Raw genomic sequence first — 18,834 nt, 5'->3', positions numbered from 1 at the left:
GATTAAAAGAAAGAGAACAAATATTTTTTTGAAACTGGTATCTTCAAACCACTTGAATAAAGAGATGACCACATATTAAAATAAGATCTGCGAATTATCTTGCACTCTAAATATGGAAGTTATTTTTTTTAATAGATATGAATTCCTCATTTTTACTTATTTATTTTCCCGTTTCAAACTATCATAAATTTATTAATTAGTTAGATAAACATTTCTCTGTGTAGGATTTGCATTATATAAGGGGTTTAAGTATTTTAAGAAAAATAGGGATGGCATCATTAATTTGACTAGAATTTTCATAGCATAAAGGGCCGTCAATGTTTGATTTTATTAAATAGGGGTGTATCTGCAGTTTAATACATAATATTAGGGGTGTCTTGGATTTGACTCTAGACATCATTAAATACTCACCTTCAGTTGTGTTAATGACTGGTCGGACCCTGTGGTAATGCTCCTCAAATCCTTTCAATTTTCCTTTCAAAAAAATTGCGCTGATCGGCCTTCATATGGATTGATTTTTAATTTTTGTCCCTACTTCTCATTTAATGAAAATTTGTGGGCCAAAGTATCCTTATTCACGAGTCTACGAAATCAGAGATTCAGGTTCGAACCAAGCAGAGTCAAAAAAAATTCGCAAGGCAAGATTTCGTAGCAAATTATGCCTATTCGGGGTAAAGTTATGCCTTAAGGCATGCATAACTTTTGTATAGAAACTATGCCTTAAGGTATAGTTCTGTAGGATAATTTAATTTCTATAGAAGTATGCATTAAGACATAATTTACCCCGAATAGACATAGTTTGTTATGAAATCTTGCCTTGCGATTTTTTTTTCCACTCTGCTGGAATTCTACAGAAATTATGAAATCTTGCCTTGCGATTTTTTTTTTTTTATACTCTGCTGGGGTTCGAACCCAGAATTTCAGGGGTATCTTCGGCCACTTAAAGTGCTGAAGGCCAAAAATTAAAGACCAGCGATTTGAGGGACCAAAAGTAAAGACCACCCTCGAAATAGGACATTTGTGCGAATGACCCCTTTTTCTTTCACCATAAATTTGCTCTTTCGTCACTTTAATCCACTTCTACACCATATCATTCATATATTATTATGTCCCAAATATTTTATCACCATTGTGTGAGTTCGTTTACACCAAATAAATATTTTGATCACGTCATTAGGCTCGCAATTAGTCATAATTATTATTTAAAACTTACGAGGCTTTATATGACTATTCTCACAAAATTATTATCATTAACCCGATTTGTATTTCTTTCCAACAAACTTTATGTGGGAAACTGAAACAGGGGTGATTTTTTTCAACGTCACCGTTACGACCCGATTAAGGGCCATGACGAGTGCCCGGGGCTAATCACCGTGCACCACTCATAGTACTAGTAATCATACTCATTCCGTGATCATTCGTTAATAACCTGCTTATAATCATAGGGAAACCATTTCCATTTGAAACATAATTACTTTTATATACATAAGCCATCTGGCTATCAAAATAATAATACATATATACACATGGGAAAAATCGCGAGACCATACTACCCACACATGCGTATCTACGAGCCTCTACTAGAGTACTAGACATATGGACGGGACAGGACCCCGTCGTGCCCAAAATAGATATATACACAATCATAAGCAATAGCACCTTCGGAACAATGGAGTGCTCTCAGGTCTGCTGATAGCTCCTATGAGTCTGGATCACCTCCCTGTCTACCTGTGGGCATGAACACAGCGTCCAAAGAAAAGGACGTCAGTATGAGCATTGTACTGAGTATGTAAGGCTTAAATAAAATGAGCATAATAAAGAAATCCTGAAACATAAGGTGAAAACATAGCCTGCTTAGCCTTTAAGAGTAAATGCATTTTAAACATATCACATACATCAACCTATCACGTATAAAATCCTCATGTACCCGCGTCTGGGTACCATCATACGCCGCCCACTAGTGGTGTCATGTCTGGCCCTCTAGGCACGGTAAAATCACAAGTAGCCCGCATTAGCGGTGACATGCCCGGCTATCTAGGCGCGGTAGAATCATATGCAGCCCGCATTCGCGGTGACATGTCCGGCCATCTAGGCGCGGTAGAATCATATCATCGCATACATCTCATAAGCTCGTCATAAAACATACATTAGAGTCCCGAGATAATCTATAACCATATCGGGGTGACGTAAGGTCGAGAACCCCCGATTCTATTATGGGGAAATCATAATCATCTTACCTCACCTTGAAGGAACTAGTATCATAAGGTGGGTCTATCAATAATAATTAATGTCATACCGTGGGCTTTAGAATCTCTATATAATGTTGACTCATATATTCCCTGAATGTAAGAAGGTCATGGAAGGAAAAAGGGAATTCGTTTCATGAGAATCATGCCTTAGAAGTAAGGGACTAGCCTTTTATACCTTAATGATTCGTTAATCTATCACTTGGATGCTTCTCTCCAATGCTCACGTTTCTACCTTCAAGGAAATTCGTACCAAAATTAGACAATCGAAGACATACTTATGCTTAACTAAAGCTAACGAAAATCAGTTAACATCTTCCTTTATTTCGATAACTTCCTCCACATAATAATAATAATAATGATGATAATAATAATTCCCAATATCACAACAACAACCACCATATCTTAATCCACAATTTCATCAAGCTAGACATTATCAATCCCAACATTCCCTATCACTCCTTTATGACCCTAGCTATGGCACCATCCGTGTCCATCCTCATACAATGCCTCTACAACATCTTTACCACCATTAATAGCAAGATTGCACTCATTACATATCAAGAATTATGATTCAAGTCAAGTCATGATTTAAAAATATCTTTATTTTCATACTTGCAACTCATGTTCCTTTTTTCTCCATAATTCAAGTCTTTTAACCCTTCAATAGTTTAAATAACATGGAAGAATCATAAAACTTACCTTAATCACTTTGAAATAAGCCTTGAGTTACTCCACTCCATTAGAATGAAATCCTCCACTTGCATGCCAAAGAAATTCTTAATTCTTGGCTTTGATCTTGGCTTTTTGGTATAGATTGTTATGAAAATGAAGAGAGGGTTTTTGGAGGGTTCTAGAGAGATATAGAATCTGCTTTTTGTGAAAAATAATGAAATAAAACGTGGGTTCTTATATTTATAGACAGGGCTGGAAACTTCCAGATCGGCGGGTCGACGAGCAGGGTCGACGGCTCGTCGACGTGCGCCGTCGATCCTCCGCCTGAGATGTCTGATCGCAGAACCTCGTCGACGGTGCCAGGCGACGACTCGTCGACGTGTCGACAGTCCGTCCCTTGGGCCGTCGACGCTGACTGGTGTTAGCAGTTTCTTGAACTGCTCCGATTCAATTCGTTTCACTTCCAATTCCCTCGAAATGTCCAGAATACATACTTATACACCTGTACACATACCAAGCAAAATATCTCATAACCAAGACTTTGGTGCGGGCTACCGTACCGACGGTATACATCACTAATAAGCCGAAATTTCCTTGAAATAAAATAGGAGGTGTAACAGTCACCACTGCTCGACAGTCAGCGTCATAGCCAACTTCAGCCTTCGCGCACACACACGTTTGACATTTAGATTCAATTTTGGGTTAGCACACAATGAAAGATACACACACGTTTGCAGGCAAATGACCAACCTTTTATTATCTCTCAGATATTACAAAGGACTCACGAATTTGGAGGCTTACCAAACTGATAAATGCCATAGCCAAATTCTGCTACATAAAGAAACCTGCCAGGGGCAGTTACAAGGGAAGAGGCGTGCTTGGCATGTGCCAACAGTTACATATGGGAACATTATGCTGATTCTAAGGGAACACTTCGCCCATGTGGGCAAAGCCTTTAGAAATTCGCCTCAACCGTCGCACATGCCGCGCACACTGTGTAGCCGTCACATGTGCCACATGCATGCTCCCCCCATGTGTCGTGCGCGTGCCTAGCCCGAATTCTGCCTCATAGCTTCTCCCAACACTTAGAATATTTTTCACCCATCTTCATGTCAATGCCATGCCAATGCCTTGCTTTGCCCATCTACCTTGCCCTCGTCCAGCCCATGCCAACACCCATGTCCGTCCGAGTCAACCCACTGCCTGCACGCATGCTCGCCTGGTGCCATGTGCCTGTCGTGCCACTGACATTCGTCAAGCTACCTTTCCAACACCCAAGCACCTTGACTTAGCAACCCCACACATTGCTTTTAACACCCACATAGGCCCATGTCAAGGGGCAATGCACAAGCCCTTGACACTGCCCACGCCCGCATACGTCTAAGTCCGAACTTAGGGGTCTAACAGAAACCCTCTTTTTAGTTTGTAAGGGGAGTATTAAAGATGACTTATCCAAAACAAAATTTGAGTCGAATACAAAATCCACTAGAATTACTTTAAAGAGATATTCTCTTGTAATTTGGACTCTATCTTGAGTATTTCGTACATGTCTCCAAGTATATATCGATTATAAATCCATAGATAAAGATCAATAAAAGCATTGAACTTCAGTAGCCTTCAAAAGTGAAGTTCTACTTTGTTATGTGCTTGATACCACTTTACATTACCCTATAATCTGAATGGGCAATTATAAAATGGTTCTCATGGAGGTTAACACTACGTAATCACGTTATGGAGGATCTTATCGTGTTAAGTAACTAGTGGCATTTGTCCCGTGCTAAGTCCGGGCTCAAAACTAAGATTAAAAGTTAAATTTGTAATTATTTTTTATTTTTTTCCCGCTTCTTTGTGACATTAAGTTATTGAAAGATTAGTTTGATTTTTTCTGCAAACTCTAGCACGGCCCAAAATCAAGATTAAAAGTTACAATTGTAATTATTTTTTATTTTTTCCGCACTCTTTATGACATTAAATTATTGAAAGATTAGTTTGATACTTTATGCAAAAGCTTAAAAACTAAAGGCTTCCCATATATTTAAATTGCATAAAAATATTTAAAAATTGAACAAAAATTCTTTTTTTGTCCTTACTTTAGACCTTTTTTTTTTTTTTTTTTTTTTTTTTTTTTTTACCTTCAAACTAATTAATACATGACATAAAGTCTCTTAATTTTTAACAACATATATCCAATATGAACTATAACATTTTCTTTCAAAAAATAAAAAGTTTGGTTCCAGAGACATCAATTAGATATGCTATATTTGTTCTTTTGTTGAGATTTTAATGAAGTTACTTATAAACAAAAATATCTTTCAAATAAATAAAAATAAAATTTTATACTTTACAAATGTTTGTAGATGTTAATTCAATTAAATTATACAATGTATATTGAAAAGACGAAGACAATTAAATTTTTTTTTTTGGTGAACAATTACTTTTCTTAATATAATTAGACTTTACTTTTACTTTCTAAAAATTTACGTGATGAGAAAATGATATTTTTTCCTTTTTCTAGTTTAAATGGTACATTATTTTATAAAATGTATATTTTAATTATTTTCTCAAACACAAATGAAGATTCGATGCTTCACGATTCATTTAATCATGTTTTCCTATGCTAACAAACACTGCCTAACATCTTTTTTACCCGCGTAAAAAAAATGATACTCAAAAAACATAAAAAGTTTACTCTCTTTTGTCACGAGATGTTTGACATTACTATTGCTGAAAACTAAAAATTGTTTCATTAACTACATATTTTCAAAGATGTTCTCAACATTTAAACTACTCCATCAAGTTCATATTATAATTTCTTTTTATGTAACTTTTAAGTGTAAATATATATTAAGAAATATATTTATGAATTCATCCCAAAAATTGAACTGACTAACCACGTAGTACGTCTTGCATTATTTTTTTAGATGAATGCAGTATAAACTACAACTTACATTGTTCGTTATGCATAGAAAGTATAATTAAGTATGCATGCATCATATTTAAAAAATAAATTATTATAATACATAAAATAATGTCCAAAAAAGAAAGTTATTAATTTTGCTAAGCATGAACGATATGGGTAATCAACATACAAACCAACAAAACATGCCGATGAACAGATTCAAAATTCAATATTGTTAACAAATGATTAGATTAAAAAAACATTTTAGGTAACAATATCTAATCCAAATTAAGACCAATTTATCTATTAAATTTTCAAAGTTTCACACTGAACAATTAAAGAGCTGTTAATTAGAGAAATTTCTATTTTTTATGCAATACATGTTTTAATTAAGGTAACTGCAAATGTGGTGTATTCTCTCATTCAAATTATGCATAGTGACGTGTTTTTTTTTTAATTGACATAATCACAATTCATAATTTCTTAAGCATTTTAAGAGGACCTTAAAATTTTCTAAATTTACCAAAATTGGGTGTGGCACCTTAAATAATAAAGAAATAAAGTAGGAATAAAAATAAGCCATATGAAGAAGTTAGAGACCTTCAAAAAGTTAGTCTAAGCGATTTTCTATAATAAAAAAAGGCTTAGAAGTACCTTAATATTTCTAAAACACCCTATAGTAGAGGAAATAATAAAAGACAAATATAGGGATAAATTTGGAAGAGGAAATCTTTAATTGACAACCTTAGTTGTAATGTAACCAAGGATTCTAACTAAATACTACAAAAAAAGTTAGATTGACCCTTATTATATATAGTAATATGCAAAAATAGCTCAATACATTTTTTTTTTTTTTGGCAAAACCTGAAAAAACAAATTCAAAATTTTTGATTTTCAAAACAAACACCACTGATCGTTTGGAATTTTTTTTTACCGAAAGAAACTTCGAGCTTTCATCTAAATTGTAACCGTTTATTTTTTTCCCTTTCCATTTGTATTTATCATATGAACAATATTCCAAGTGGCAGTTTTAAAGAGGATCATTAATAAGTGGACTTGTGGTCACATTAGGATTATAAGAAACATGAAAATATTTCTAAAACTGTTTAAAACTCAATAAAACAATTCAAGGCTCTAATGCTGAGAACTGTGCTAATGGAGAGAATGAAATTCAAGTCTTAATCCTGAGAATTGTGTACAAAGAGATAATGAATTCAAGCCTTTAATCCTGATGACTGTCTTACAGAAGATAGTGAAATTTAAGACTCCGATAAGAATAGTGTAAACAAAGAGAATCAATGAAAGAGTGTGATGAAAAAGAAAACAGAGGCGAGTTGTTATCTGATAGCAAGAAACAAATTTTGGCTGGATGGAGAAAATTTTAGAGCCAATGGATGTAGAAAATGTAACGACCCAACCCTTTTTTTTTTTTTGGTTGAGAATTTGTATTCCAAAATAATGTTTTGAAACATTAGATTAGTCAATAATACAATTTGGGTTGGATAGGGTCGGGTGAGTTTCGGCGTCATTGAAAAAAAGTTAGATTTTTTTTGGAACTTGTGCACTGCCAGTGTAACCAGCACTGGTTTAGTGCATTCCGCAATGTTGAGGCTCCAGTTCAAGTATAAATCGCCCACTTTAGTGATTTTATTTTATTCTTCATAATTTTGAGACTTGGGAAGCTCAATTTTGAGAGGTTTCAAGCAAGGATTTCATCTATAAGTTTGGAGTCCGCGACTTAAGTAGCACAAAAAAAAAAAAAAGTTAAACCAAACTAGTACAAAAAAAAAACCCACATTAATAGGTTTCACGCACGAAATTCGTGCGTGAAGGAGGGGACCATAAAACCGACCCCTCCTTCCCCACCACAGATCCCGACCGTTCACCCCCACCACACCCCCGCCATCAACGACCATTTCAGGTGGTCCCCAACCCCGAAAACGTTATTTTGTTGCTGTTTTTCAATCTAAAACTCAATATTCTTGGTATATTGAAGTGTAGGAACAAGTTTCTAAGGTTAGATTTTGGAATATAGCGGTGCAGAACTCATTTTGAAAACTCAAAAACACCTTCATTTTAGGTATTTTACTACGAATTTTTTATTACATTGCTAAATATATTATTACCTTAGGACGGATCTGTGGTGGATTGCGCTTTTTTTTTTGCGCATTGTTGGGCAGTGGGCGCGGGGACTGCCCAGTGGGTGCGGACTGCCCCCTATAAATTTTTTATTTTTTTAATTTGTTTATCTATTATTAATTAGTTAATTATTTATTGCTTGTTTATTTAGTATTTGTTAATTGTTTGATTAGCGACTTAAGTATTTATTAATTATTAGACTAGCTATTTCAATTGTTAGACTGACTAATTATTTATTTAGTTTTTGCTAAGGAAATTGTTTATTTGTTAATAATTTCTTAATTGTTTCATTAGTTAATTAATTGTTTATTTGTTAAATATATGATAATAATTTATTAATTTTTTGATTAGTTACTTAATTGTTTATTTATTAAATATATGATAATAACTTGTTAATTATTTGATTAGTTAGTTAATTGTTTATTTATTAATTATTTATACTAATTGTATGCTAACTAATTGTTAATTATTTGACTTATTAATTTTTAATCTTTATATTTTAGGATTGAAAACCCTTAGTTTAGGATTCATAACCCGTAGCTTAGGATTGAAAACCCTTAATATAATTTTCGATAAAAGATTACATAACTAATATTACTTGTTAATGATTTATTTAAAATACGTAAAATAGATGGGTCACCACAATCCTTAATAAAATTTTCCATAAAAGATTACATAACTAATATTACTTGTTAATGATTGATTTAAAATACGTAAAACAGATGGGTCACCACAATCCTTAATAAATTTTTTGATAAAAGATTACATAACTAATACTACTTGTTAATGATTGATTTAAAATGCGTAAAACAGATGGATCACCACCCTCTTGATCCGGGGCCCTTCGATCGAGAGTTATTGTATCTTCAGCCCGAGCATAGGTCGCAACATATATGGATATCCGACCTGCAGCTTGAGTCTCAGGTCCGTACCCGGTTAGGGGACTCAGCATGGGAGATCTTAGCTGCTCGCCCCCCATATCCTCGTGTCCTGGATATACTACGTCGGGGCGGTATCTACCGGTGCGTCAAAGTTGGTCGGGTACAGCACGATAGGTCGCTAGTGACGGCATTGATTGAGAGGTGGCGACCGGAGACGCACGCATTTCATCTCCGCACCGGTGAGGCTACCATTACCCTTCAAGATGTGGAGGTCATTTATGGGCTACAGGTTGATGGACGCCCATTATATATTGAGGAGCCTCCTGTGCTGCCGCCTTACCGGGATGAGTTGACTAGGCTCACCGGTTTCGCGGCTCTGGATGGTCACATTTCCGGCCAGAGTCGGCTTTTGTTGTCGGCCCTTTACGCTCACTTGCGCCTCACAGACATGCAGCATTCGATTGGAGAGGACACGCCTCAGGCTGACGTTGACTGACGAGCGCGTCTATACCTACTCATCATATTCGGGGCCATCCTGTTCCCGAACACTTCGGGTTCGCATTTGAGCTTGAGGTATCTTCGATATATCGACGATCTCGCCGAGGTAGGATGTTATAGTTGGGGCGCTGTTGTGCTGGGCTACATGTATCGAGGATTATGCCGATGTTCTATGGGCACGAGGGTAGAGGTCCCTGCATTTTGCTCGCTCCTTCAGGTAATATATTTAAGTGTGTGTAATTAAACACAAAATATATTTTTTTAAAACGACGACTGATAAAATATTTTTTAAATGACTATATCAGATATGGGTGTGGACTAGGTTGAGACCTTTTGAGCCCATACCAGCTCACCCTCCCGTTGACTATCTTACTGTGCCGATGCCATACGCGCGGAGATGGTTGCGAGGCGTTCGCCGACGTGCGGAGACGCATCACAACCTTCTCCCGTTTAGGGATCAGCTAGACCGCATGACGGCGCAGACGGTATGTTCATATTTTGGATCCACACGCTAGACCACATAGCTACTATTTTAATCTTTTATTGTTAACTAGTTCAATTCTTTTTATAGGCTTTTATATGGACGCTGTATGATCATATTTTGGATGAGCTGCCGGCGTTTTGTAGGGCTGGTCAGCATATGTGGATGTCGCAGTGTCCATTGATACATATGGATATCGTTGAGTATCACGCGCCCGACCGTGTGTTACGACAGTTTGGGTATGTACAGAATATACCCGCGGCTACGGTTTGGGAGCATGACCACTATGCGAGGGACGAGCGTGCGGGCGTCGATGATGCATGGCGACTCTATATGCAGCAGCAGGCCCAGATGGCGTCGACGATGCATGGTGACTCTATATGCGGGCGTCGATGATGCATGGCGACTCTCAGGAGCCCTCTCACCAGGCATCTCAGGAGGCCGTCGACACACAGGTTTGACTTTTACAAAAAAGTAAAATAATTTATTAATTATTTGTTTATTTCAGGTTAAATCTAATCTAAATTGTTTATATATTATTTCAGGTTCATTCCACTGCGCCTGTGGACCCATCTCCTGTACTGGGCCCCACTCAAGAGACCGTTGAGGAGCCAGCTCAGGAGCCCTCTCACCAGGCATCTCAGGAGGCCGTCGACACACAGGTTTGATTTTTACACTAAAATAAAATAATTTATTAATTATTTATTTATTTCAGGTTCATTTTAGAATAAATCTAAATTAAATTGTTTATATGTTATTTCAAGTTCATTCCTGTGCGCCTGTGGACCCATCTGTCACGACCCAACCCCGTGGGCCGTGACTAGTGCCCGAATTGGGCACCCGAACACAATCACAAATCCGAGTGGCAAACAGATAACTTATACCGACACAAATATCAAACACTGCCTCAGATTATATCAAACCCATCCAGGTATATAACAGAAGCCGACAAGGCGGTGTTTCAAATTTATAAGATTTTCAAAGAAAATTTCGGCAGAGTTTCCTTTGTTTTTCGGACTATCCAAAATAACCCTGTACACAGCAAATACCAACAAAGGCCACATAGGGCCAACAAAACAACATATACATGTGCGAGCCGACAAGGCTGCCATAACGAAAGAGATCATATGGACACAACTGTACAGAAGTAGGCACACACACCCACAAATAAGTCTACAGACCTCTAAACAGACCAAACGAATCATATGGCGGGACAGGGCCCCGCCGTACCCCGGAACAAATGTATACATGCATAGCGAACAAAAGTATATACCAAAAGTGTATGCTCTGAAATGAGAAGAGCACTCCAAACAGCTGAAGGGGATATCCTAAACTGGGGGATCACCGAACTGTGCGTCTGTACCTGCGGGCATGAAACGCAGCCCCCCGAAGAAAGGGGGTCAGTACGAAATATGTACTGAGTATGCAAAGCAGAAAATACAGAAACAAATCTGAGGCATAAACGAAATAGTAGTACAGAACATAAGTATAAATCCAACATATCAAAATTTGTTTACTTTCAAAAATATGTAAGTCATGCGTAGGGTACAGAAGAATATGGTCGCCCGCCCGTCGATGGCGCCATAACACAGCATAACACCAGAATGTTTCAAATCTCCGTATCCCCGTCACATATCACAACACAGCATAACGCCATACACAGCATAACACCAAATATAAGCGGAACCCGACCCTCTTTTGCGAGTAGCTCGGTGAACCATAAACACAGCATAACGCCAAACATAAGTGGAACCCGGCCCTCTAGCGAGGAGCACGGTGAACCATAATCACAGCATAACACCGGAATGTATCACAAAGCGCACGACAACAGAACCGGCCCGGGAACCGGCGAACGATATCATAGGGCACGAGCGGAGTAGTGAGGAATCATATGCATAAAATCATCATCATAAATCCAAAAGATAAGTAAAATAGTCATATTTGAAATCGGAACAATAATTACAACATTTCTTTCCCAAAGTTACCGAAATTACCAAAAGGGTGTCGCGGGACCCACGAACGGGTATTGACCCGAATCAGGCCCGCTTATGGAAAACATACTCATTATACATCATGCAAACTCTTATGAAAATGTTGGAACAGTCCGAGCCTTTATGCGAAAGGTATGGCATTCAAAAATTACGAAATTCATTAAAGTGAAACCTTTTTGTACAAAGTTTGGAAATCACTTCTTTCAAAAACATAATGGTTCATATTTCATCAAATCATACATAAGAGTGCCAAGGAATATATATAGATCATATCATGCTCGGATTTCGAATTTGGAATTCCCTTAAGGCCCTAATCTAGCCTATGTAAAATTAAGGCATGCCAAAAGAAGGAAGGTTGCTTTACATACCTTACGTCGTTCAAGAGCTCAGTCCAGCCAAGAACTTCCACAATTAATATGATAAACCTATAATCGTAAGAGTACACACGTGACTTAAGAAGACTTTCACATACCATATATATTAATTGATGACTTAATTCAAAAACGGAACGGGCAGCATCTCCTCTATATCATTAGCATCTCCCAATTTGGTATATCAGCCCAACAACAAATAAATCCCAAAAACACAACATGCATGTCCATAACGATTTCGTGATACTCTATAACGAGCGACAAGTTCGAATTACAATCCGTATACTCCATGGCACCTTTTCGTATGTTTTCTTCTTAACCTTAAAAATATTCTCAATATGATAAGGACATCCTTTATCACAAATCTCGGCTTTATATCATATATTTACAACAAGAAAAATAGCCCACAACTCCAACTATATCAATTGACAATTCTATTCGTAAGTTCGCGTTTATTCCATCAATTCCTATATCGATACTTGTATACACTTCTTTATTTTTGTATATACATTGTATAACAACAAGCAGGATAACAATAACTACAACACGTTTCACGATATTCCAGCTCACTAAATAATTTATAATAACCACCAAACAGTCCGTATGATAACAATAACCATTTATCCGATTTCCCGCAATTAATTTCCGTAGTTCCCATCTCAAATTTTTGCTATAACGGGGATGAATTTAAATATGCTTAGGAGAGAATAATTCTTACCTTATATTCCAAGAAATGATCTTTTTCCACCTTACTTCACTTGAAGAAAATCGGATTTAACAACACGACAAAGCGAAACAACGAGGTTGAAGCAGTGAGCAAAACCCGAATATTGTTCTTGAAATGCAATATATTTTTCTTCCTTAAAAAGGAAATCATGTTGCTGCTACTAACATTCACGTTGCTGCTTCCATAATATTGTAGGAAACAATGTTTTTCTTCCTTCAATTGAACCCCAAAGACCAAAGACGTATGCTTGCAATTCTCCTACGTGAAAAAGACTTGATGGTCTATTTGCTTAATTAATATTGCAAGAACCGAATTCACAGTTCCATTAGTACTGCGTTCTGCCCATACTTATATTAGGGAAAAGTTCGGCTAAAATGTTCCCCAAGGGTTCTACATCTAATAGACCATGGGTCCCGCCACTTTTATAAAATGTTAAATTTATTTGACTATTCCATATGTGTCACTAATAGGAATGTATTAGTCACTTGATCATCTTTGTGCTGAGTACACACGTGGACACACTATCTTTAATACTTATCCACTATTTAATGTATATTATCCTCCCACTAAACATCTAATGATTAACCAATTAGCCACATAATTAATTTTTTTTTTGATCCAATTCACTTAAATAGCAATCATTTTTAATACACTTCATATACTCATCATCATAAATCATGAAATATGCTACTACTCCGTAGCCTCTTTTAGCACACATAAAATATTATTTCCAATCACCGTCACCACAATTGTTAAATGCTAAATTATTTCGGAATTTCATTCTTTATATACACCGAGTTCTTGATTTTCATGCTTGAATATGACCAAATCCTTCGGGTTCGGGTAAATTTGCTCATGCTGGACGTTTTAATTTCCTAGTCCAAAAATACGGATATTATAGCTTGGACCGTATTCCATTCAGATAAATTTCGAACCTCAGCAAAAACTTATTTTCTTCAATTGTTTAACTTCTAATCCCTTACGACACATTTGTATCATCACCCTAACCACTTATAAGCTTGGGGGATAACCTCGTTTCCGTTACTAATGTCATTTAACTTACACACTTTCCAACGCATGAAAACACGGGATGTAACATCCTCCCCCCCTTTAGAACATTCGTCCTCGAATGTTAGATTAGCCTTATAGGGTCTCACAAACAATTCGGGGGAGTTTCCTTTTGAGTAGCATATATCAATTTCTTACTAATCAATGTAACGAATTTAGAAATTCAAATCACCTGTAAACACACCTGGTGGCGCCTCCTGGTCCTGTCGGCTGGCCAACGCATATATGCGGTTCGAAGGACCGCTAGAACCTGAAATACCACCACGGCCTCGACCGCGACCCGCCGGTGCTGGCATACCCCGCCCTGCAGGGCGCACAACTGAGGGAGTAGAAAATGAACCCGCAGCCGATCCCGCCGGCTGAACTGTACTACTAGAACCACTCGCCATCGGACAATCACGCATCATATGGCCCTGACGGCCGCAAGAAAAACAGGCTCATGTAGCTCGATAACACTCCCCTGGGTGCGATTTCCCGCAATAAGAACAACGGGGCCTGGGTGGTCTGGACTGGCTGGGACCTCTGAATCTCTGGGAACCTGATGCTCTGGAACCCTGTCCTGCTTCTGAGTATCTGACACTGTCAAATCCTTCCCCGATAGACTGCGGGAGTGCACTCTGCGCCGGCTGAGAAGACTGTCTAACATACTGTTGAGGCTGCCCGCCTTGAGGCTCCCCAGAATACCCAGCTGACCTGGCCCGCTTGGGCGGTCTCCTATCACGATCTCTGCCCGACTGATCCTCTCTGTGCCGGTCCTCCATACCCTGAGCATAGGCCTGTAGCCGGGCGATGTCCATATCAGTCTGTAATGACACCGCCATACAACCGTCGACCAAATAACGATCCAACCCCATAACATATCTGTGCATCCGATCGGACATATCTGCAACTACGGCAGGTGCATACCGGGCCAGGGAATCAAACTCCAGATTATACTCACGAACGCTCCGACCCCTCTGCTGCAGATGTAAAAATCGATCAGCCCGCGCCCGTCGCAATTCTGGGGGCAGAAAGCGGCGGGTGAAAGCAGTCACAAACTCGTCCCAAGTAGCTGGAGGAGCACCCTCTCCCCTGGATAGCTCCCAGGACTCATACCAGTGGGTAGCAACATCCCGAAGTCTATGCGAGGCCAACTCAACCGACTCGGTCTCTGAAGCCCTGGCCAAGTCTAGTGAGCGCCGCATCCCCCGAATAAAGTCATGGGGGTCCTCGTCGGGCTTAGACCCGAAAAACTCTGGGGGACCGCAAGTCAGAAAGTCACGAACTCTCAGGCTATCTCGCCTGTCATCATCATCATCAGCTCTCGGCCCGCGTCTGCGAGCCTGTCCCGCTACCAAAGTAGTCAATAACTGTACCGCCTCCCTCAACGTCCTATCCTCCGCCCCTGGCTGAGGAACTGGAGGCGCGGCCGCTGGAGCCTCTGGAGCTGATAGTGAAGCCGCTCCCTGATCCATAGTGGCATCGACTGGTGCTCCAGACTCCTCCGATGATGAAGACGTAGCAGAGTCTGTTGGCCGGGGCGCAATATCACGCATCATCTGAGCAAGGGTCAGAGTACCCTTCCGAGCCCGGCTAGTCTCTCCTACCACCGCCTTTTTCTTCTGGGCAGCCGTTGCCTTTTTCGGAGGCATCACTGAAAAAACACAACAACTGATCAGAACAGAGTCATCCTAATAGCACAGCTCTATCGCACGATCTAAGATTTCAAGAAAGGAAACACCCTAAATGTCATGTAGCTTCCTGTTTATAGATGTGGTGCACAACACACCGATAAACAAGACTCTACTAGACACGGTCTGTAGACATTCCGAGGACAAACCGCTCTGATACCACTTCTGTCACGACCCAACCCCGTGGGCCGTGACTAGTGCCCGAATTGGGCACCCGAACACAATCACAAATCCGAGTGGCAAACAGATAACTTATACCGACACAAATATCAAACACTGCCTCAGATTATATCAAACCCATCCAGGTATATAACAGAAGCCGACAAGGCGGTGTTTCAAATTTATAAGATTTTCAAAGAAAATTTCGGCAGAGTTTCCTTTGTTTTTCGGACTATCCAAAATAACCCTGTACACAGCAAATACCAACAAAGGCCACATAGGGCCAACAAAACAACATATACATGTGCGAGCCGACAAGGCTGCCATAACGAAAGAGATCATATGGACACAACTGTACAGAAGTAGGCACACACACCCACAAATAAGTCTACAGACCTCTAAACAGACCAAACGAATCATATGGCGGGACAGGGCCCCGCCGTACCCCGGAACAAATGTATACATGCATAGCGAACAAAAGTATATACCAAAAGTGTATGCTCTGAAATGAGAAGAGCACTCCAAACAGCTGAAGGGGATATCCTAAACTGGGGGATCACCGAACTGTGCGTCTGTACCTGCGGGCATGAAACGCAGCCCCCCGAAGAAAGGGGGTCAGTACGAAATATGTACTGAGTATGCAAAGCAGAAAATACAGAAACAAATCTGAGGCATAAACGAAATAGTAGTACAGAACATAAGTATAAATCCAACATATCAAAATTTGTTTACTTTCAAAAATATGTAAGTCATGCGTAGGGTACAGAAGAATATGGTCGCCCGCCCGTCGATGGCGCCATAACACAGCATAACACCAGAATGTTTCAAATCTCCGTATCCCCGTCACATATCACAACACAGCATAACGCCATACACAGCATAACACCAAATATAAGCGGAACCCGACCCTCTTTTGCGAGTAGCTCGGTGAACCATAAACACAGCATAACGCCAAACATAAGTGGAACCCGGCCCTCTAGCGAGGAGCACGGTGAACCATAATCACAGCATAACACCGGAATGTATCACAAAGCGCACGACAACAGAACCGGCCCGGGAACCGGCGAACGATATCATAGGGCACGAGCGGAGTAGTGAGGAATCATATGCATAAAATCATCATCATAAATCCAAAAGATAAGTAAAATAGTCATATTTGAAATCGGAACAATAATTACAACATTTCTTTCCCAAAGTTACCGAAATTACCAAAAGGGTGTCGCGGGACCCACGAACGGGTATTGACCCGAATCAGGCCCGCTTATGGAAAACATACTCATTATACATCATGCAAACTCTTATGAAAATGTTGGAACAGTCCGAGCCTTTATGCGAAAGGTATGGCATTCAAAAATTACGAAATTCATTAAAGTGAAACCTTTTTGTACAAAGTTTGGAAATCACTTCTTTCAAAAACATAATGGTTCATATTTCATCAAATCATACATAAGAGTGCCAAGGAATATATATAGATCATATCATGCTCGGATTTCGAATTTGGAATTCCCTTAAGGCCCTAATCTAGCCTATGTAAAATTAAGGCATGCCAAAAGAAGGAAGGTTGCTTTACATACCTTACGTCGTTCAAGAGCTCAGTCCAGCCAAGAACTTCCACAATTAATATGATAAACCTATAATCGTAAGAGTACACACGTGACTTAAGAAGACTTTCACATACCATATATATTAATTGATGACTTAATTCAAAAACGGAACGGGCAGCATCTCCTCTATATCATTAGCATCTCCCAATTTGGTATATCAGCCCAACAACAAATAAATCCCAAAAACACAACATGCATGTCCATAACGATTTCGTGATACTCTATAACGAGCGACAAGTTCGAATTACAATCCGTATACTCCATGGCACCTTTTCGTATGTTTTCTTCTTAACCTTAAAAATATTCTCAATATGATAAGGACATCCTTTATCACAAATCTCGGCTTTATATCATATATTTACAACAAGAAAAATAGCCCACAACTCCAACTATATCAATTGACAATTCTATTCGTAAGTTCGCGTTTATTCCATCAATTCCTATATCGATACTTGTATACACTTCTTTATTTTTGTATATACATTGTATAACAACAAGCAGGATAACAATAACTACAACACGTTTCACGATATTCCAGTTCACTAAATAATTTATAATAACCACCAAACAGTCCGTATGATAACAATAACCATTTATCCGATTTCCCGCAATTAATTTCCGTAGTTCCCATCTCAAATTTTTGCTATAACGGGGATGAATTTAAATATGCTTAGGAGAGAATAATTCTTACCTTATATTCCAAGAAATGATCTTTTTCCACCTTACTTCACTTGAAGAAAATCGGATTTAACAACACGACAAAGCGAAACAACGAGGTTGAAGCAGTGAGCAAAACCCGAATATTGTTCTTGAAATGCAATATATTTTTCTTCCTTAAAAAGGAAATCATGTTGCTGCTACTAACATTCACGTTGCTGCTTCCATAATATTGTAGGAAACAATGTTTTTCTTCCTTCAATTGAACCCCAAAGACCAAAGACGTATGCTTGCAATTCTCCTACGTGAAAAAGACTTGATGGTCTATTTGCTTAATTAATATTGCAAGAACCGAATTCACAGTTCCATTAGTACTGCGTTCTGCCCATACTTATATTAGGGAAAAGTTCGGCTAAAATGTTCCCCAAGGGTTCTACATCTAATAGACCATGGGTCCCGCCACTTTTATAAAATGTTAAATTTATTTGACTATTCCATATGTGTCACTAATAGGAATGTATTAGTCACTTGATCATCTTTGTGCTGAGTACACACGTGGACACACTATCTTTAATACTTATCCACTATTTAATGTATATTATCCTCCCACTAAACATCTAATGATTAACCAATTAGCCACATAATTAATTTTTTTTTTGATCCAATTCACTTAAATAGCAATCATTTTTAATACACTTCATATACTCATCATCATAAATCATGAAATATGCTACTACTCCGTAGCCTCTTTTAGCACACATAAAATAT

At 38.6% G+C, this 18,834-nt stretch overlaps 2 long non-coding RNA genes across 2 annotated transcripts; both read right to left on the bottom strand.

The window, feature by feature from the left end:
- Positions 1-10,665: 10,665 nt before the first annotated feature.
- On the bottom strand, positions 10,666-13,305 carry LOC132605120 (uncharacterized). The gene is made up of 3 exons (XR_009569043.1): positions 12,900-13,305; positions 12,179-12,235; positions 10,666-11,182 (listed from the first exon to the last, which is right to left on the bottom strand). It is a non-coding gene; the product is annotated as an uncharacterized LOC132605120 (long non-coding RNA).
- A 2,563-nt stretch (positions 13,306-15,868) lies between these two features.
- Positions 15,869-18,505, bottom strand: LOC132605119 (uncharacterized). The gene is made up of 3 exons (XR_009569042.1): positions 18,101-18,505; positions 17,380-17,436; positions 15,869-16,383 (listed from the first exon to the last, which is right to left on the bottom strand). It is a non-coding gene; the product is annotated as an uncharacterized LOC132605119 (long non-coding RNA).
- Positions 18,506-18,834: the final 329 nt, after the last annotated feature.

This window comes from Lycium barbarum, chromosome 8 (genome assembly GCF_019175385.1).
Source record: "Lycium barbarum isolate Lr01 chromosome 8, ASM1917538v2, whole genome shotgun sequence".
In the NCBI taxonomy this organism is placed as follows: domain Eukaryota; kingdom Viridiplantae; phylum Streptophyta; class Magnoliopsida; order Solanales; family Solanaceae; genus Lycium; species Lycium barbarum.
This window is presented reverse-complemented; position numbering and strand designations above follow the sequence as displayed.